This window comes from Jatropha curcas, chromosome 8, assembly GCF_041381405.1.
Source record: "Jatropha curcas cultivar XTBG-Jc1 chromosome 8, XTBG_Jcur_1.0, whole genome shotgun sequence".
NCBI classification, from domain to species: Eukaryota; Viridiplantae; Streptophyta; class Magnoliopsida; order Malpighiales; family Euphorbiaceae; genus Jatropha; species Jatropha curcas.
The window spans coordinates 16,811,382-16,833,096 of NC_143158.1; the positions used below are offsets into that span (position 1 = coordinate 16,811,382).

General features: G+C 38.2%; 1 pseudogene; it reads right to left on the minus strand.

The window, feature by feature from the left end:
• The window catches only part of LOC149494259 (uncharacterized), a 45,288-nt pseudogene extending 24,365 nt beyond the window's left edge, over positions 1 to 20,923 (minus strand).
• Positions 20,924 to 21,715: the final 792 nt, after the last annotated feature.

Below are 21,715 nucleotides of genomic sequence, written 5' to 3' on the forward strand. Positions count from 1 at the left end.
CCAATCAAAGCAAGCAAACAAAGAAAACTCAAAAAAAAAAAAAAAAAAAAAATTTTTTAAGGTACTGTAGCAAGTTTGCTTCTGAGTTCCTGTAGCAAGTTACTGTAGCAGACGTTTTTGATTTATATCCTCACTTAACCTACAAATGTGACCCAATTTAGGTAGGGTAAGAGCTTAACAAGGTATAAGTGGAGGGTTTGTGTCTCCCAATTCAATTTAGGTAGGTAATGACTTAGTCCAACAATGACTTTTGTGTCTCCCAATTCAATTTTAGGTAGGTAATGACTTTAACAACCAATTCAAATCCAGATTTTTTTTTTTTATCAAGAAATAAGCAAACAACAAGAATGTTCAAAGATAGATCTTGAATTAGTCAAAAGGGTAACTAGAAAATGATGCAAACAATAAGAAGATACAAAGAGAAAACTAGATTCAAGAAGATTTAACAAGAAAATTCTAGATCCAAGAAGATCTAATGAGAAATTGTCTAGACCCAACAAGATCTAAAGAGATAATGTCTAGATCGAACAATATTTAAAGATTTTTTTTTTTTTTTTAAGTCCCTAACCCTAGGATAGATTGAAATCCACAACCACAGTGCTCTGATACCAGATAATACGACCCTAGCCAATTAACAAGTACTCTTGCAAATCAACAAGGAAGATCTAGCGGAAAGCATGCAATCTCGGAAGTACCCGACAATCCCTTTAACCCCTAAGTACTCTTGAAGAGAGAAAGCAAGGAATTTAGAACAAGAATCAGAAACTTACCTTCAAGTACTCTTGAAAACAACTCTGAAATTCTTGGTGCAATTAATCTTGTAGAACTCACAAGCTTAACTACTAAGGATATTTTGGTTCTATGAAGAACACAATTTGTTCCTGAAAGAACAAGAAGAAAACGTTTTGTTTTTGATTTCAATTCAATGGTTGGCTAAAAATTTTGTTTTACATCTTAAGGAGGCTATATATAAGCCCCAAACAAACATAACCCTAAAGAAGAGCATCTAACTAGGCTGCCCTAAGGCCAAAACACATGGGCCTAACTAGTACACACAAAATAGAATCATTTCTAGCCCAAAATAGACAACTTAATATTGGGCAGATTGCATGCATCATAAAATCAACCCAAAACAACTTAAATAAACACTATAGGCCCATATCCCTTACATATTAATTAGACCAAAACAAGCAATAAGGGATAAGACCACATCCAAGCAAAGTCCACTAGAATCCATTAGGAGGCACCAATGGATCCATATCAATAATGCTTGTCAAAATCTATTCCTAACTAAATTGGGTTATATTGATAGGATAAAAGAGGATACAAGTCAGCACACCCGTGCTTCGCAATTAGCACACCCGTGCTAGGCTCTGACCTTATAAAAAAAAAATCTTTTATTTGTGGATTTTTCTTTGATTGCTTGCTTTGTTTTGGGTAGAATTCATTAGGTCCATATTTGGTTTGCTTTGTAGTAAACTACTATATTCATACATTATATCCAGAAATTGTCTTTTAAATTCTAGTTTCTTTATTCTTGTTTGAGCTTTCTTTTGCTTGTATTACATTATTAGGGTGTGTTTGCTTGTTTACTACACTCTAATTGATAATTAGTAGTGCATTATTTTTGTTCTTGTGCTGCTATCCATCTTGTTTTGAGTCATCTTTCTAGAACTTGTGCTTGCTTTCATTGTTAAGGTTTATTCCTTGTTTCTAAACGTGCTTTTGAGTTGATTGGTTTACCTAAGATTCTGAAGTACAATTGGAGAAATTGCTAGGAGTGATTAAAGAGTGTAAACACGTGAGGGAGTGCTTTACTATAAACTCAAATCTTTTTGTGTTTTCTCTTTTGAATACTAACCATGAGTTCAGGCAAGTTTGGAGATAATAGTGAGGATGAAAGTCAAATAGACGATTCCCAATTAAAACTTGTAATGGAGTCAATCCAAGAACAGTTTAGAAGCTACAACATTTTCCTCCAAGATATAAGAAAGGATTTGAAGGAGATTAAAGCCGCCCGACGCTCTAATACAACAAGAGCTCGTCCTAGTACTACATCAATTAGATTTCAAACTCTTAAAGATGAGAAGGTCGATAATCCTAATCATTACTTTAGGAATTTGAACAATAAGTCAGGAAGGGTGCAAGGAAGGAAAAATGTGGATTACCTCAATAGGTATTCATTCACAAAGGATGGATGGATGACCAGTCCAAGATCATGTTCCTCAATAGAAGTGTATGAAGACCAATGTGAAAAGCAAGAGATGAGTTTTGAAGCTGTCAATAAAGAAGAAGAGTGTAAAAAATAAAATGAGTGAAAATATAATGAGTGCAAATATAAAGAAAGAGGGAGGAGAAAAGGAAAAACAAATTCAACCTATATTTGTACCTTTGTGCAAAGAAGTTTGTTTGACCATCAATGATCCTAACCCATCTTTGCCCAATGTGTTTGTTGATCCTTTGCAAAAGTTTGAAGTATATGATGACCAAAAGAAGCTACCTGAGAAAGTGACCTTAACCTTGAGAGAAAATGGGAGTCAGGCTTCGAGTTCAAAAGAACCAGAGTGTGAAAAGATTGAAGAAAAAGAGGAGAAAGAGGCCACAGAACAAACAAAACCAAATAATGGCCCATTAGAGAGTGAAACACCGAAAGAGGAGAAAAAGAAACAAACTCTTTATTTGAGAGAGGGAAAGAAACGAAGCAATGTTAATGAGGGTAGACCAGTCTTGATGATTCGGTTAAAAAATTTTTTGCTTAATTTGCCTAACATTGACCCTTCTACTTTGCCATCTAGTATTGTTCCTTTGTTGCAGGAGTTTTCTAATGGTGAAAAGTGATACAGATCAAAGGAGCAAGGTGAAGGATCCTCTAGCTCTACCCATGGGTCCAATCGCAAGAGCTCGTGCAGCCAAGCTACGAGCAGCTTTGAATGCATTTGCTCAAGAACAAATCACATTAGAGCTTCAAGATCATAATTATGCAAGATGTGAGATTGAACTTGCAGGAATGCCAAAGCTTGTTATGGTGCTTAAGGCATGCAAAGAGGCTGCCTGTTGATGAAGTTTGCATGATTCTATATTTAGGAGCCAAAGCTTGTTATGGTGCTTAAGGCGTGCAAAGAGGCTGCCTGTTGATGAAGTTTGCATGATTCTATACTTAGGCAAATTATGGAGGATGTTATTTTATTATGAGCTTAAGTATGGGTTGTGTAGGGCCTCTGGCCCATTTGTCCTGTTTTTGTTTAAATTCTTTTAGTGGACTTAATTAATTAGTGTAAGGCTGGTTGGTGATACGGATCCATCATCACTCGTCACTGGATCGCAAGGAGGCATGGTGAACGACGAAGGAGATCCATTGGTGCTTCCGATTACAAGGAGCCGTGCCAAGCGATATGGGGCAGCCATATCATTATTTGTTCAAGCCCAAATAACACAAGAACTTCATGATGTCGCATTCAACAAGTGTTGTGAGGAACTTGAAGGCATTCCTAGGCTTCTAATGTTGTTGGTGGCATGTGAAGTTGAAGCACTCCAATAAATTAGCTTGACTGCTACAGTGGAGGGAAGCACGCCTGCTACAGTGCCCGCGCCAATAAATCCAATCAATTAATTGTTGATTCTTGAAAATTACAAAATAACAAGCTATTTATACTAATCTAAGAGGTCCAGATCCTTAGAGGATTTAGAGTTAGCTAAGGAGTAGGATTTAGCAAATCTAAACCAACTAAGGAGTTGACTAACAAAATCATAACAACTTAAGGATTTGGATATCTATTCCAAATCTACTAAAGATTGACTAAATCTAAACAAAATAAGGCTAATTAATCAAGGGTGGCCGAAATATTGGAGGCCTAACCCATTAACAAAGCAAAAAAACACAAAATAAGCTAACTAGCTTCCTTCGCGAGCGCGAGCTTCACATACGCGAGCGCGACCACACCTCGCGAGCGCGATTCTACTGTGCGCGAGCGCGAGAAGCGCAAAGGAGAGGCAGAGAGTTAGGCAGCGCAAGTCGCGAGCGCGATTCTAACATGCGCGAGCGCGAGCGACACTTTGCGAGCGCGAACCTTCACTGCGCGAGCGCGAGAAGCGCAAAGGAGAGGCAGTGAGTGTCTAGGCATGCCATAGGCTGGAAATTCAGGTTCCAACTCCACATGTGCTTCCATCAATGTGAGAAACTTAGGTGTTCCCCATGCTTCCTCGAGCTCTATGTTTGAGTGGTAGCCATTCCGTATCATACCCCTTTTCCTCGAAAAGATTCGTCCTCGAATCTTAGTTAGAAGTTGAGGTATCCATGCTCCTTTGTTCCTTTGATCTCCATGGATGAGTGTTGGCGGATTCATATCATTTCCCTTTTCCTCAAAAGTGTTCGTCCTCGAATCTGCAGCCATGTTAAAAGGAAACAAATTACTAATATTGAAAGTAATGGTAACACCATACTCACCTGGTAAGCCTGTCTTGTAGGTGTTGTCATCAATGTGCTCCACAACTTGGAATGGTTCACCTCCACGTTCATCAAACTTAATCTTTCTTTGGTTGGGAAACTTTTCCTTGTGAAAATGTACCCAAACCCAATCACCTGGTTTAAACACAACATGTCTTCTTCTCTTGTTGGCATGGTTGGTATAGCCTTTGTTCTTTATGTTCATATGAACCCTAGCCTTAGCATGCATCTCCTTCACCAATGTAGGCTTTTCTTCACTTTTAGGAAGTCCCTGCAACAAAGAAACAGAACTAGAAGGTAGAGGAGAAGTGTTAATGTTGGTCAAACTATGCAAAAACTCCTTAAACCGAATCATCAAGACTGGTCTACCCTCTCTCACACTGTTTTGGATCTCTCTCTTTTTCACATACACAATTTGTTTCTTTTTTTCACTCACAATTGGGCCATTTATTTGTTTTGTATCTTTTGTGGCCTCTTTCCCTTCCTCCTTACTCTTTTCACTCTTTTGTTCTTTCAATCTTGAAGTTTCACTCTCTAATGGGCTATTAATTTGTTTTGTTTGCCCTGTGGCTTCTTCCTCCTTCTTTTCTTCATTCTTTTCTGGTTCTTTTGAACTTGAAGCCTCACTCTCATCTTCTCTCAAAGTTGAGGTCACTATCTCAGGTAGCTTCTCTTGGTCATCACATACTTCGAATTCTTGCAAAGGATCAACAAACACATTTGGCAAAGATGGATTAGGATCATCGATGGTCAAACAAACTTCTTTGCACAAAGGTACAATTAGAGGTTGAATTTGTTTTTCCTTTCCTTTTCCCTCTTTCTTTTTATTTTTACTTATCATGTTTTCACTCATTTTACTTTTACACTCCTTTTCTTTATTGACAGCTACAAAACTCATCTTTTTCTTTTCACATTGGTCTTCATACACTTCCTTTGAGGAACATGATCTTGGACTGGTCATCCATTCATCCTTTGTGAATGAATATCTATCTATGTTCTTCCTTCCTTGCTCCCTTTCTAATTCATTGTTCAAATTCCTAAAGTAATGATTAGGATTATCGACCTCTTCATCTTTAGTTGTTTGAAATCTGGTTAGTGTAGTACTAGGACGAGCTCTTGTTGTATTAGAGCGTTGGGCAGCTTTAATCTCCTTCAAACCCTTTCTCATATCTTGGAAGAAACTGTTGAAGCTTTTAAACTGTTCTTGGATTGATTCCATTACAAGTTTTAATTGGGAATCATCTATTTGACTTTCATCCTCTCTATTATCTGTACTCATGGTTAGTATTCAAAGAGAAAACACAAAAGAATTTGGTAAATCACTCCCTCACGTGTTTACACTCTTGAATCACTCCTTGCAATTCTTCCAATTGAACTTTAGAATCTTAGTTCAACCAACCAACTCAAAGATCACGTTTAGAATCAAGGAATAAAACTTAACAATGAAAAGCAAGCACAAAATCTAGAAAGAAGACTCAAAACGATATGGACAGTAGCACAAGAACATAAACAATGCACTACTTTTAATGATCAACTAGAGTGTAGTAAACAAGCAAACACACCCTAACAATGTAATGGAAGCAATAGAAAGTTCACACAAAAACAAGAAACTAGAATTTAAAAGACAATTTTAGGATATAATGTATGAATTTAGCTTACTACAAAGCAAACCAAATATGGACCTAATTAATTCTACCCAAAACAAAGCAAGCAAACAAAGAAAAACAAAAGAAAACAATGGACAGAATTGAGCACGGGCGTGCTAGATGGAGCACGGGCGTGTGTAATTAGGCCTAGTCCAACAAGTGGTAGGCAAGATCTAGCACGGGTGTGCTTGAGGTGTAGCACGGGCGTGCTGCCTTGTTCCCTTTTTAATGCAACCCAATTTAAGTAGGATTCTTAGATTTGACAAGGATTGTAGTAGATTTTCTCAATCTCAAAGATATGGTCAACTAATCTTTGTTATCTTATCCACAAGTAGTTAAGATTGGATTTTATCACAAGATTATGGTGGATAAACTAAATCCCACAAAATATGGTCAAATCCCTTAGGATTAGGCACAATCCCACTAGATATGGTCAAATCTCTTAAGGATTAGGAATAATCCCACAAATTATGGCAAAATCCCACAAAATAAGGTAAAATCCCTTTGAATTAGGATCAAATCTCTTGGTTGCAGGAACAAAATCAAGATCCACACAAGCAATTTCAATGGTGGACGAAATTTTCTTTCTATACTCTTTTTTTTTTTTTTTTTTTTTTTTGACAACAAGATCTAAGATCTAAACTTCCAGAATTGAAACAAGCACGAAATTACTAAATTTAATTGAAACAAAAACGAATTGAAACAATCAAACAAGAAAACAAACATAAAAGAATAAGATGAAGAAGAAAACAAACACAAGAATAATAAGAATAAGAAAAACAAATAAACACAGATCCTAGAGCTAAGATAAATAAGAATTTACCTTAATCTTTGGCTCTGATACCAAAACTGACGCGGAACCCAATGAAAATAAATTTCATGAACTCAATGACAAGTTTTGGAATAGATCAAAGATCTAGAATAAATTCCCCTCTATGGCACCCAAAGCTTAAAGAAGCAAGAACACCAATAATAGAGTAAAAGAATAAGATAAACGCCACAAAGAATTGATAAGTTTACCTTGATTCTTGATGCAATTAGAAGAATGCAATCTCACACTCTCTAAAAACATGAACACGCCTAAGCATGAAGAAATAGTCTTTAATTCATTAATTGTTGATTCTTGAAAATTACAAAATAACAAGCTATTTATACTAATCTAAGAGGTCCAGATCCTTAGAGGATTTAGAGTTAGCTAAGGAGTAGGATTTAGCAAATCTAAACCAACTAAGGAGTTGACTAACAAAATCATAACAACTTAAGGATTTGGATATCTATTCCAAATCTACTAAAGATTGACTAAATCTAAACAAAATAAGGCTAATTAATCAAGGGTGGCCGAAATATTGGAGGCCTAACCCATTAACAAAGCAAAAAAACACAAAATAAGCTAACTAGCTTCCTTCGCGAGCGCGAGCTTCACATACGCGAGCGCGACCACACCTCGCGAGCGCGATTCTACTGTGCGCGAGCGCGAGAAGCGCAAAGGAGAGGCAGAGAGTTAGGCAGCGCAAGTCGCGAGCGCGATTCTAACATGCGCGAGCGCGAGCGACACTTCGCGAGCGCGAACCTTCACTGCACGAGCGCGAGAAGCGCAAAGGAGAGGCAGTGAGTGTCTAGGCATGCCATAGGCTGGAAATTCAGGTTCCAACTCCACATGTGCTTCCATCAATGTGAGAAACTTAGGTGTTCCCCATGCTTCCTCGAGCTCTATGTTTGAGTGGTAGCCATTCCGTATCAGCCCCCTTTTGTGTAGAGCTTTGAAACTCCTTTTTCTCCTCCCTTTTAGGCCATCTAGCACCCCAAGAGTTGCTGTTGTTGTTGGCAGCCCTATATGATGTGGTGCTCTTCCCTTTTCTCTGCTTCTCTAGCTTCATAGCCATATTCAGCATCTCTTCCATGGAATCATACCTGTACATTTCTAGTGCATCATGATAAGGAACCGGGATCGGGAATCAAAGGAATGGGATATAAGTTCACCTCTATGGCACCCCACGTTTATAAGGAAACGGAAACACCAATAATCGAGATTAAAACGCTCTATGGCACCCCACGTTTATAAGGAAACGGTAACACCAATAATCGAGCAAAGAACAAGATAAACGCCACAACGAGTTGATAAGTTTACCTTAATTCTTGATGCAATTAGAGGATAGCAAATTCTCACAATCTCTCTAATCAAGAAGAACATGCAAGAGCATGAACAATCTGTCTTTGATTCAAATTATGCCAAAATCCCATTTTACATCTTAAGGAGGCTATTTATATGCCTTAAACAAACATAACCCTAAAGAAGAGCATCTAACTAGGCTGCCCTAGGGCCAAAACACATGGGCTTAACTCGAAAACACAAAATAAAGTCATTTCCAGCCCAAAACAAACAACTTGATATTGGGCAGATTGCATGCATCATAAAACCAACCCAAAACAACTTAAATAAACACTATGAGCCCATATCCCTTACATATTAATTAGACCAAAACAAGCAACAAGGGATAAGAACACATCCAAGCCCACTAGGAAGCACCAATGGATCCATATCATTCCCCCTTTCCTCAAAAAGATTCGTCCTCGAATCTTAGTTAAAAGTTGAGGTATCCTTTTGCTTGCTAGGATCAGTCCACTTCTCCTTAGAATCCATGCCCTTTTCTTTACTCTTCTTCTCCTTTTTAGACCGTATTGAACTCCATTCGTTGCTACAACCTGAATATGCCTTTGCAACACCTTTGTCTCCATTGGATTGCTTCTATTGACTGGTTGATTTGGAATGGTGGAGCCAAGAATGAAATCGATTTGATGTTCTATCCCTCTCAAAGGTGGCAATCCACTAGGCAACGCTTCAAGAAAGACATCAGTGAACTCCTCTTTCTCTCTCTCAAGCAACTTTTTCTGATCAATATTCACTTCTTGAGGTGTCAATGGTGCAAGAACCACCTTTTCACCCTCACATGAAGATTGGGCAATCTCTTCTGGAACCACATGTTCAAAGTCCTGCAAAAGATCAACAAACACACTTGGCAAGGTTGGGTTAAGATCATTAGTGGCCAAATAAGCTCCCTTGCACAAAGGTACAAGTATAGGCAGATTGTTGTACAAAGCATGTTTATCCTCACTTGTCCTAGCTATCAAACTCACATTCTTTTCTTTTTCTTGTCCCTCTTTCTTTTTATATGCACTCTGTGTATTTTCACTCTCCTTTTCTTTCTTTACAACATGAAGTCTCATACTTTCATTTTTACATTGATCTACATATACTTCCTTTGACCAAACTGGTGTTAGAATGGTCTTCTGCTCTTCCTTTGTGGATGAATATCTATTGAAGTAATCCACATTCTTCCTTCCCTGCACCCTTCCTAACTCATTGTTCAAATCCTTAAAGTAATGATCAGGATTATCGACCTCCTTCTCTTCATGAGTTTGAAATCTAGTTGGTGTACCACTAGGTCGAACTCTTCTTGTATTAGAGCATTGGGCAGCTTTAAACTCCTGCAACTCCTTTCTCATATCTTGGACAGAATTGTTGAAAGTTCTAAACTGTCCTAGGATCATTTGTTTTGGGTTGGTTTTATGATGCATGCAATCTGCCCAATATCAAGTTGTTTGTTTTGGGCTGGAAATGACTTTATTTTGTGTTTTAGAGTTAAGCCCATGTGTTTTGGCCCTAGGGCAGCCTAGTTAGATGCTCTTCTTTAGGGTTATGTTTGTTTAAGGCATATATATAGCCTCCTTAAGATGTAAAACGGGATTTTGGCATAATTTGAATCAAAGACAGATTGTTCATGCTCTTGCATGTTCTTCTTGATTAGAGAGATTGTGAGAATTTGCTATCCTCTAATTGCATCAAGAATTAAGGTAAACTTATCAACTCGTTGTGGCGTTTATCTTGTTCTTTGCTCGATTATTGGTGTTACCGTTTCCTTATAAACGTGGGGTGCCATAGAGCGTTTTAATCTCGATTATTGGTGTTTCCGTTTCCTTATAAACGTGGGGTGCCATAGAGGTGAACTTATATCCCATTCCTTTGATTCCCGATCCCGGTTCCTTATCATTTGGTATCAGAGCCAAATCAAAGTTTTGGGGTAAGTTCTGTTATCTTAGTTAGGAATTTGAGTTTTCTTGTTGTTGGATTCATTGTTGTTTATCTTCGTGTTTTCTTTTCATTCTGAGATCTACATATTATTTCTTTAGATCTTGTTGGATCTAGACATTATCTCTTTAGATCTTGTTGGATCTAGACAATTTCTCTTTAGATCTTGTTGGATTTAGATAATTTCTCTTTAAATCTTCTTGAATCTAGTTTTCTCTTTGTATCTTCTTATTGTTTGCATCATTTTCTAGTTACCCTTTTGACTAATTCAAGATCTATCTTTGATTATTCTTGTTGTTTGCTTGTTTCTTGATAAAAAAAAAAAAAAAAAGATCCAGACAATGTAGCCTTAGATCTTATTAATTAGATCTTACAACATAAAAAAAAAGTGGTCATTATTAAAGAAAGATAAGTCAGAAATTGTTAAGGTCATTACCTACTTAAGTTGAATTGGTAGACACAAAATTGTTGGACAACCTACATACTAAGTCAATATCTACCTAGATTGAAATTGGAAGACACAATTGCTGGACAACCTAAAGGCATTTTGACTTGATTTGGGATCTTATCTTGAGAAAACACAAAAGTCATTGTTGGACAACCTAAATATTAAGTCATTACCTACCTGAATTGAAATTGGGAGACACAAACCATCCACTTATACCTTGTTAAGGCCTTACCCTACCTAAATTGGGTCACATTTGTGGGTTAAGTGAGGATACAAGTCAAGCACGCCTGCTACAGTAACTTGCTACAGGAACTCAGAAGCATCCGTGCTACAGTACCTTAAAATTTTTTTTTTTTTTTTGGGTTTTCTTTGTTTGCTTGCTTTGATTGGGTAGAATTAATTAGGTCCATATTTGGTTTGCTTTGTAGTGAACTAAATTCATACATTATATCCAGAAATTGTCTTTTAAATTCTAGTTTCTATTTCTTGTTTGTGTGCTATCTTTGCTTCATTTATATTGTTAGGGTGTATTTGCTTGTTCCAACACTCTAATTAATAATCAAGTAGTACATTGTTTTGTTCTTGTGCTACCATTCATTTTGTTTGAGTTTTCTTTCTAGAATTGTGCTTACGTTTCTTTTGTTAAGGTTTATTTTCCTTGTGTTCTAAACGTGCTTTGAGATTGATTGGTTGGCCTGAAATTCTGAAGTACAATTGGAGGATTTGCATGGAGTGATTAAAGAGTGTAAACACGTGAGGGAGTGCTTTATCACTGACTCAAATGTTTTTGTGATTTCTATTTTGAACACTAACCATGAGTGCAGGCAAATTTGGAGATAATAGTGGGGAGGGAAGTCAAATGGAGGATCCCCAGTTGAAACTTGTAATGGAGTCAATCCTAGGACAGTTTAGAACTTTCAACAATTCCATCCAAGATATGAGAAAGGAGTTACAGGAGTTTAAAGCTGCCCAACGCTCTAATACAAGAAGAGCTCGACCTAGTGGTACACCAACTAGATTTCAAACTCATGAAGAGAAGAAGGTCGATAATCCTGATCGTTACTTTAAGGATTTGAATAATGAGTTAGGAAGGGTGCAGGGAAGGAAGAATGTGGATTACCTCAATAGATATTCATCCACAAAGGAAGAGCGGAAGACCATTCTAACACCAGTTTGGTCAAAGGAAGTATATGTAGATCAATGTAAAAATGAAAGTATGAGACTTCATGTTGAAAATAAAGAAAAAGAGTGTAAAAATAAAATGAGTGAAAATATACTGAGTGCAAATAAAAAGAAAGAGGGAAAAGAAAAAGAAAAAAATGTGAGTTTGATAGCTAGAGCAAGTAATGATACACATGCTTTGTACCACAATCAGCCTATACTTGTACCTTTGTGTAAGGGACCTTATTTGGCCACTAATGATCTTAACCCATCCTTGCCAGAAGAGTTTGTTGATCTTTTGCAGGACTTTGAACATGTGGTTCCAGAAGAGATTGCCCAATCTTCATGTGAGGGTGGAAAGGTGGTTCTTGCACCATTGACACCTCAAGAAGTGAATATTGATCAGAAAAAGTTGCTTGAGAGAGAGAAAGAGGAGTTCACTGATGTCTTTCTTGAAGAGTTGCCTAGTGGATTGCCACCTTTGAGAGGGATAGAACATCAAATCGATTTCATTCTTGGCTCCACCATTCCAAATCAACCAGTCAATAGAAGCAATCCAATGGAGACAAAGGTGTTGCAAAGGCATATTCAGGTTGTAGCAAACAATGGAGTTCAATACGGTCTAAAAAGGAGAAGAAGAGTAAAGAAAAGGGCATGGATTCTAAGGAGAAGTGGACTGATCCTAGCAAGCAAAAGGATACCTCAACTTTTAACTAAGATTCGAGGACGAATCTTTTTGAGGAAAGGGGGAATGATATGGATCCATTGGTGCTTCCTAGTGGGCTTGGATGTGTTCTTATTCCTTGTTTCTTGTTTTGGTCTAATTAATATGTAAGGGATATGGGCTCATAGTGTTTATTTAAGTTGTTTTGGGTTGGTTTTATGATGCATGCAATCTGCCCAATATCAAGTTGTTTGTTTTGGGCTGGAAATGACTTTATTTTGTGTTTTAGAGTTAAGCCCATGTGTTTTGGCCCTAGGGCAGCCTAGTTAGATGTTCTTCTTTAGGGTTATGTTTGTTTAAGGCATATAAATAGCCTCCTTAAGATGTAAAACGAGATTTTTGGCATAAATTAAATCAAAGGTAGAATTGTTCATGCTCTTGAATGTTCTTCTTGATTAGAGTGATTGTGAGAATTTGCTATCCTCTAATTGCATCAAGAATTAAGGTAAACTTATCAACTCGTTTGTGGCGTTTATCTTGTTCTTTGCTCGATTATTGGTGTTACCGTTTTATTATAAACGTGGGGTGCCATAGAGCGTTTTAATCTCGATTATTGGTGTTTCCGTTTCATTATAAACGTGGGGTGCCATAGAGGCGAACTTACATCTCATTCCTTTGATTTCCGATCCCGGTTCCTTATCACATCAGCTATGTCCTTGTTAAGGCCACCTAGGAATCTAGCCATAGTCACCTCCTCATTCTCCTCGATGTGTGCTCTAGCCATGCACATCTCCATATCTTTATGGTAGTCCTCTACTGATTTGGTTCCTTGGATGAGTCTATGAAGCTTCTGATGCAACTCCCTGAAATAATGTTCAGGAAGAAAACGTTTTCTCATTACCTCTTTCATATCCTCCCAATTGTGGATAGGTCGTCTTCCCACCTTTCTTCTACTCTGATTAAGTTGATCCCACCAAAACAAAGCATAATCATGGAATTCTAAGGCTGCAATCTTCACCTTTTTCTCCTCAGTATACCTATTGCATTCAAAGATCATCTCAACCTTCCTTTCCCATTCCAAGTACTCGTCTGCATTGTTTCGGCCTTTGAAAGGTGGCACCTTGAGTTTGATGTTACCCAAGTTACCATCTAATGGCGTATCAACCTCTTCTTCATCCTCCCCAAAGTAGGTTTCATTTCTGTAAACACGGCCTCTACCAATCCCTCTTCCTCTTCCTCTGTTATTTCTACCTCCTCTTGCCCACGGGGGCTCTCTATGCCATTCATCATTCTCTTCTTCATACTCTTCATGCCAAGGTTGTCTAGTGTGCTCTTTGGAAGTGGTTGCATCCCTCCTCGTGGCATTAGGGTCATTCCTTTCTGTCTTTTGTTCTTGAATCTCTAGTCTGTCATTAAAACTCTCCATAAGCCTAGTGATTCGTCCCATCTCTCCAGAGAAAGCATCTAGAAAGGCTTGTAGCTTTGGGTCTTCAACCTTGAGAGGGTTGTTATCCTTGTCTTTAGATGAATCAGACATCCTGAAACAAGATTGCAAACACAGAACTAAAGGAAATGGTTAGTTTATCACTCCCTCACGTGTTTCTCTCTTTTTTTGGCTTTTCACAATATGTGGGTTTCACTCAAGCCTTTTACCACTCTTTCCACTTGAATAATTGCACTTCAGAATCCCAAAGTTGCTACAAAAGTCAAGAGAAAGTTAGAAAAGCAAAGAATATAATCAAATGATGCACAAATTCTAACAAGAAATCACAACGTTTTGAATGGCAATACAAGAACAAGAAGGTGTATTGCTTGAAGTTAACAAACTAAAGTGAAGGAACAAGCAAATAACACTTTAGCAATGAAAAGAGGCAAAACAGGGGCGTGCTGGAACGGCACGGGCAAGTTTTGGACTTCCAGAGGAGTGCACGGGCGTGCTATGGTTTGGCACGGGCGTGCTTAGACTTCCAGAGAAGTGCACGGGCTGATTAGAGAGGGAGCACGGGCGTGCTTCTCCAGCATGCAGTTTCGCCTGGACTTCTAGAAGCGTGCACGGGCGTGCTATGGTTTGGCACGGGCGTGCTTAGACTTCCAGAGAGCTACACGGGCTGATTAGAGAGGGAGCACGGGCGTGCTTCTCCAGCCTGCAGTTTCGCCTGGACTTCCAGAAGTGTGCACGGGCATGCTATGGTTTGGCATGGGCGTGCTTAGACTTCCAGAGAGCTGCACGGGCTGATTAGAGAGGGAGCACGGGCGTGCTTCTCCAGCCTGCAGTTTCGCCTGGACTTCCAGAAGCGTGCACGGGCATGCTATGGTTTGGCACGGGCGTGCTTAGACTTCCAGAGAGCTGCACGGGCTGATTAGAGAGGGAGCACGGGCGTGCTTCTCCAGCCTGCAGTTTCGCCTGGACTTCCAGAAGCGGGCACGGGCGTGCTTAAGGGCGTGCTTCTCTCTGGATGTGTGAAATCCAATTTCCTAATTACTACAGCTCTAATTGTTCCACACAAACAAATAATAGATTACTAGAATCAACAAATAGACAATTCTAGACAAGATGAACGAAGTTAATTCACTACAAAGCAAAATTAACTATGGACCTAATCAATCTAATTATCAAAGCAAGTATTCAAGAAAATTTTCCCAAGAACAACATGTAACTATAGCATTGCTAGGATATCAATTCACTTCAGTGCACAATTTCAGGTTGTCACAAATCAATTCTCAAGTGCTTCATACAAGCATATAGTTTACTAGCATATAACTCTCAGGTCATACGAATAATAATTCTCTCTTTTTTTTTTTTTTTTGTCAATGCGAATTTGCAGCAAAATATAAACAAAAAGTCCTTCTTCTTTTCTTTTTTTTTTTTTTTTTTTTTTTTAAGTCCCTAACCTAGGATAGATTGAAATCCACAACCACAGTGCTCTGATACCAGATAATATGATCCTAGCTAATTAACAAGTACTCTTGCAATCAACAAGGTAATCTAGCGGAAAGCATGCAATCACGGAAGTACCCGTCAATCCCTTTAACCCCCAAGTACTCTCGAAGAGAGAAAAACAAGGAATTTAGAACAAGAATCAGAAACTTACCTTCAAGTACTCTTGAAAACAACTCTGAAATTCTTGGCGCAATTAATCTTGTAGAACTCACAAGCCTAATTACTAAGGTAGATATGGTGTTGTTCATGCAAGGATGAAGAACACGGTTTGTTCTTGAAGAACAAAGAAAAACACGTTGGTTTTAATTCAAATTAATGATGGCTGCCGTGCAGCTCTTACAATGCAATATAAATAACCTAAGCTAACCCTACTTTAGCTATTAACTTAAGTTAGCCCAGGCCTAAACCTAATGTGGCCCAATTGGGCTTAATTAAATACAAGTCCAAACTAATTAATTAAAACAAGCCTGACTTAAACATTAGCTAATCTAGGGTTGGCCCAACTCTGGAAAATAAGCCCAACCAACCTTACACTAATTAATTAAGTCCACTAAAGAATTAAACAAAAATAAGACAAATGGGCCAGAGGCCTTACACAACCCATACTTAAGCTCATAATAAAATAACAACTCCTGAATTTGCCTAAGTATAGAATCATGTAAACTTCATCAACAGGCAGCCTCTTTGCACGCCTCAAGTACCATAACAAGCTTTGGTGCTTCTTTAAGTTCAATCTCACATCTTGCATAATTATGATCTTGAAGCTCCAATGTGATTTGTTCTTGAGTAAATGCATTCAAGGCTGCTCGTAGCTTGGTTGCACGAGCTCTTGTGATTGGTCCCACGGGTAGAGCTAGAGGATCCTTCACCTTGCTCCCTTGATCCGTATCACATGGGCTAGTGCTTTCTCTCACCAAATCTTTCTCCATAAGTTCATCAACTTGCCTTTGCAACTCCTTTGTCTCCATTGGATTGCTTCTATAGGCAGGCCTATTTGGAATGGTGGATTTAGGAATGAAGTCAATTTGATGTTCTATTCCCCTTAAAGGTGGTAATCCACTAGGTAATTCACTAGGAAAGACATCATCAAATTCCTGCAACATAGAAACAAACATAGAAGGCAAACTATCAAGGTTAGCATTAGTTTCAGCAAATAAAATCTCTTTATACCTTAGAAGCAATATGGGCTTCTGCAAGGCAATAGCACATTTAACCTCCCTAGTTCTAGCATAAAAAGTCTGTTTCTTTTTCTCCTCTCTTTCTTTTTCTCTCACAATTGGGCCATTTATTTGTTTTGTTATTTTTGTGGCCTCTTTTCCCTCATCCTTGCCCTTTTCTCTCTTTTGTTCTTTCGAAACCTCACTCTCATGTTTTCTCAAGGCCGAAACCTCTCTCTCTCTCTCTCTCAACTATCTTTCTTTGATCTTCATATACTTCTTGAGGTGATAATGGTACAAGAACCACCTTTTTCCCCTTATGAACCAAAGAGTATCAATTGTGAAATCCATCATGAAGTGCTCTTCTATCATATTGCCATGGTCTTCCCAACAATAGATGTCCAGCTTGCATAGGTACTATATCACATAAAATTTCATCTTCATACCATCCAATAGAAAACGGCACAAGTACCTGTTTAGTCACTTTCACCTCTCCACAATCATTCATCCATTGCAATTTATAAGGAAGGTTTAGGATGCTTGAGACAAGTTAAGTTCAGTTTGTTTACCATGTTTACACTAGCAACATTAGTGCAACTACCCCCATCAATAATAAGAGTACACACTTTTCCACTAATCAAACTTCTAGTGTGAAATATGTTCTCACATTGCTCAAGGCTTTTGACGCGGAACCCAATGAAAATAAATTTCATGAACTCAATGACAAGTTTTGGAAGAGATCAAAGATCTAGAATAAATTCCCCTCTATGGCACCCAAAGCTTAAAGAAGCAAGAACACCAATAATAGAGTAAAAGAATAAGATAAACGCCACAAAGAATTGATAAGTTTACCTTGATTCTTGATGCAATTGGAAGAATGCAATCTCACACTCTCTAAAAACATGAACACGCCTAAGCATGAAGAAGTAGTCTTTAATTCATTGAATAATTGTTGAATAATTTACAAAATAACAAACTATTTATACTAATCTAAGAGGTCCAGATCCTTAAAGGATTTAGAGTTAGCTAAGGAGTAGGATTTAGCAAATCTAAACCAACTAAGGATAAGACTAAAAAAATCATAACAACTTAAGGATTTGGATATCTAATCCAAATCTACTAAAGATTGACTAAATCTAAACAAAATAAGGCTAATTAATCAAGGGGGGCCGAAATATTGGAGGCCCAACCCATTAACAAAGCAAAAAACTCAAAATAAGCTAACTAACTTAACGAGAGGCAGGGACAAGCACGGCCTGGGTGTGCTATTTGGCACGGGCGTGCTTCAATGTAGTAGTTCCCTCATGAGAGTCAGAGGGAAACACGGCGAGGGTGTGCTATTTGGCACGGGGGTGCTTCAGAATCAGAGGGAAGCACGGCCTGGGTGTGCTATTTGGCACGGGGGTGCTTCAAGGTGGTTATTTTCTCAGCAAGTCAGATGAGGGCACGGCCTGGGGTGTGCCATCTAGCACGGGCGTGCTAACCAATTCATGTTCCCACTCAACATGTGCTTCTATTAATGTGAGAAACTCAGGTGTTCCTTCAAGTTCTTCATAGCACTTGTTGAAAGCAAGGTCATGGAGCTCTTTTGTAACTTGTTCTTGAATATGTAAGGACATGGTTGCTCCATACTTCTTTGCGCGGCTCCTTGTAATTGGTCCACTAGGAAGTGCTAATGGATTGCCATTGTTGTGGTCCTTGTTCCCTTGAGCTCCATAGGTGGTTGGTGGTAGTGGATCCGTATCATCCCCCCCTTCTTTAAAAAGATTTGTCCTCAAATCTGCATCCATGTCAAAGGGAGACAAATCACTAACATTAAAAGTTGCAGAAACACCATACTCACCTGGCAAGTCTATCTTATAGGCATTGTCATTGATGCGCTCTAAGACTTGGAATGGACCATCTCCACGTGCATCTAGCTTACTCTTCCTTTGGTTGGGAAATCTTTCCTTGCGAAAGTGTACCCAAACCCAATCACCTGGCATAAGCACCAACTTTTTCCTGCCCTTGTTGGCTTTATTAGCATATTGCTTATTCCTCTTTTCTATGTTGGCTCTAGCCTTCTCATGTAAAGACTTCACCAATTCTGCCTTTTTCTCACCATCTAGATTAGAAAGTTCATTCAAAGGTAAAGGAACAAGATCTAATACAGTTAGTGGATTAAAGCCATAAACAAGTTCAAATGGACTATAACCTGAGGTAGAATGTATGCTACGATTATATGCAAATTCAATGAATGGCAAACAATCTTCCCAAGTTTTCAAGTTCTTACCCACAATGGTACGAAGCAATGTTCCTAAAGTTCTATTCACAACTTCAGTTTGTCCATCTGTTTGTGGATGACAAGTTGTAGAATAAAGCAATTTAGTTCCAAGCTTTCCCCATAAAACTCTCCAAAAGTGTGAAAGGAACTTTGCATCCCTATCAGAAACTATAGTTCTTGGTACCCCATGCAATCTTACCACTTCTTTAAAGTATAATTCAGCAATATTATTGGCATCATCAGTTTTATGACAAGGAATGAAATGAGCCATCTTGCTAAATCTATCAACAATAACAAATATGCTATCTTTACCACGTTTAGTCCTAGGCAATCCAAGTACAAAGTCCATAGATACATCAATCCAAGGAGAACTAGGAACAGGTAAAGGCATGTATAATCCATGAGGCATAGACTTAGATTTGGCCTGTTTACAAGTAATACAAGAGTTACAAACCCTCTCTACATCTTTAATCATGTGAGGCCAATAGAAGTGTTCATTTAACATATCATAAGTCTTATGTACCCCAAAGTGTCCCATCAATCCCCCACTATGAGATTCAAGCACAAGCAATTCACGCATAGAACATTTGGCACACAAAGTTTGCTACCTTTAAACAAATATCCATCATGTCTATAGAACTTATCAAATGCTCCATGCTCACATGCTACATATATGTTGTCAAAGTCAGAATCATTCACATATAAGTCCTTAACATACTCAAATCCAAGTAATTTAGAACTAAGAGCAGTAATTAGAGTATATCTTCTTGACAATGCATCAGCAACAACATTATCTTTTCCATGCTTGTATTTAATCACATATGGAAATTGTTCAATAAATTCAACCCACTTACCATGCCTTTTATTAAGCTTACCTTGACCCTTCAAGTGTTTTAGGGCCTCATGGTCAGTATGGATGACAAACTCTTTAGGTAATAAGTAGTGTTGCCAAACATGTAAAGTTCTTACCAAGGCATAAAGCTCTTTGTCATAGGTTGAATAGTTGAGTTGTGCTCCATTCAACTTCTCACTAAAGTAGGCAATTGGCTTCTTTTCTTGCATTAGGACAGCCCCAATTCCCACTCCAGAAGCATCACACTCAATCTCAAAAGTATTCTCAAAATTAGGCAAAGAAAGTATAGGTGCAGAAGTTAACTTCCCTTTAAGTGTGTCAAACGCCTTTTGTTGCTCTTCTCCCCACTTGAACCCAACTTCCTTTTTGATAATTTCTGTTAGTGGTGCTGCAATTGAAGAGAAATCTTTAACAAACCTTCTATAGAAGCTTGCCAACCCATGAAAGCTCCTAACTTTAGAAACTGATTTGGGAGTTGGCCACTCTTTGATAGCTTCTACTTTCTCCTCATCTACTTCAATACCCTGTGCACTCACAATAAAACCAAGAAATACAAGTCTATCTATACAAAATGTGCATTTATTAAGTTTAGCATACAACTTTTTAGTCCTTAAAGTTTGTAACACTATCCTAACATGCTCAATATGATCATTAAGAGACTTGCTATAGATGAGTATATCATCAAAGTATACAACCACAAATTTTCCTAAGAAGGCACGTAATACATGGTTCATAAGCCTCATAAAAGTACTAGGTGCATTAGATAATCCAAAAGGCATAACTAACCATTCATACAAACCATACTTAGTTTTAAAAGCAGTTTTCCATTCATCACCTGGTTGCATTCTAATTTGATGGTAACCACTCATTAAATCAATTTTAGTAAAGTAAGTTGCCCCATGCAATTCATCTAACATATCATCAAGTCTAGGGATAGGGTGTCTATACTTTACAGTGATTTTGTTGACCGCTCTACAATCAACACACATGCGCCATGTTCCATCCTTTTTAGGTACTAGAAGCACGGGAACGGCACACGGGTTCATGCTTTCTCTCACCAAACCTTTCTCCATAAGTTCATCAACTTGCCTTTGCAACTCCTTTGTTTCCATTGGATTGCTTCTATAGGCAGGCCTATTTGGAATGGTGGATCCAGGAATGAAGTCAATTTGATGTTCTATTCCTCTTAAAGGTGGTAAACCACTTGGTAGTTCACTAGGAAAGACATCATCAAATTCCTGCAACATAGAAACAAACATAGAAGGCAAACTATCAAGGTTAGTGTTAGTTTCAGCAAATAAAACCTCTTTGTACCTTAGAAGCAATATGGGCTTCTCCAAGGCAATAGCACATTTAACCTCTCTAACTCTTGCATAAAAAGTCTGTTTCTTTTTCTCTACTCTCTGTTTTTCACTCACAATTGGGCCATTTATTTGTTTTGTTATTTTTGTGGCCTCTTTTCCCTCATTCTTACTATCTTCTCTCTTTTGTTCTCTCGAAATTTCACTCTCTTTTTTTCTCAAGGCCGAAACCTCTCTCTCTTTCTCAACTATCTTTCTTTGGTCTTCATAAACCTCTTGAGGTGATAAAGGTACAAGAGCCACCTTTTTCCCCTTATGAATCAAAGAATATCGATGTGGAATCCATCATGAAGTGCTCTTCTATCATATTGCCATGGTCTTCCCAACAATAGATGTCCAGCTTGCATAGGTACTATATCACACAAAATTTCATCTTCATACCATCCAATAGAAAATGGCACAAGTACCTGTTTAGTCACTTTCACTTCCCCACAATCATTCAACCATTGCAACCTATAAGGTTTAGGATGCTTGAGACAAGTCAAGTTCAGTTTGTTTACCATGTTTACACTAGCAACATTAGTGCAACTACCCCCATCAATAATAAGAGTACACACTTTCCCACTAATCAAACATCTAGTGTGAAATATATTCTCACGTTGCTCAAGGCTTTCTTTTTTAACATGCATGTTCAAAGCACGCTTAGCAACCAAAGCTTCTCCATGTTCAGGAAGTATCAAATTTTCTGAA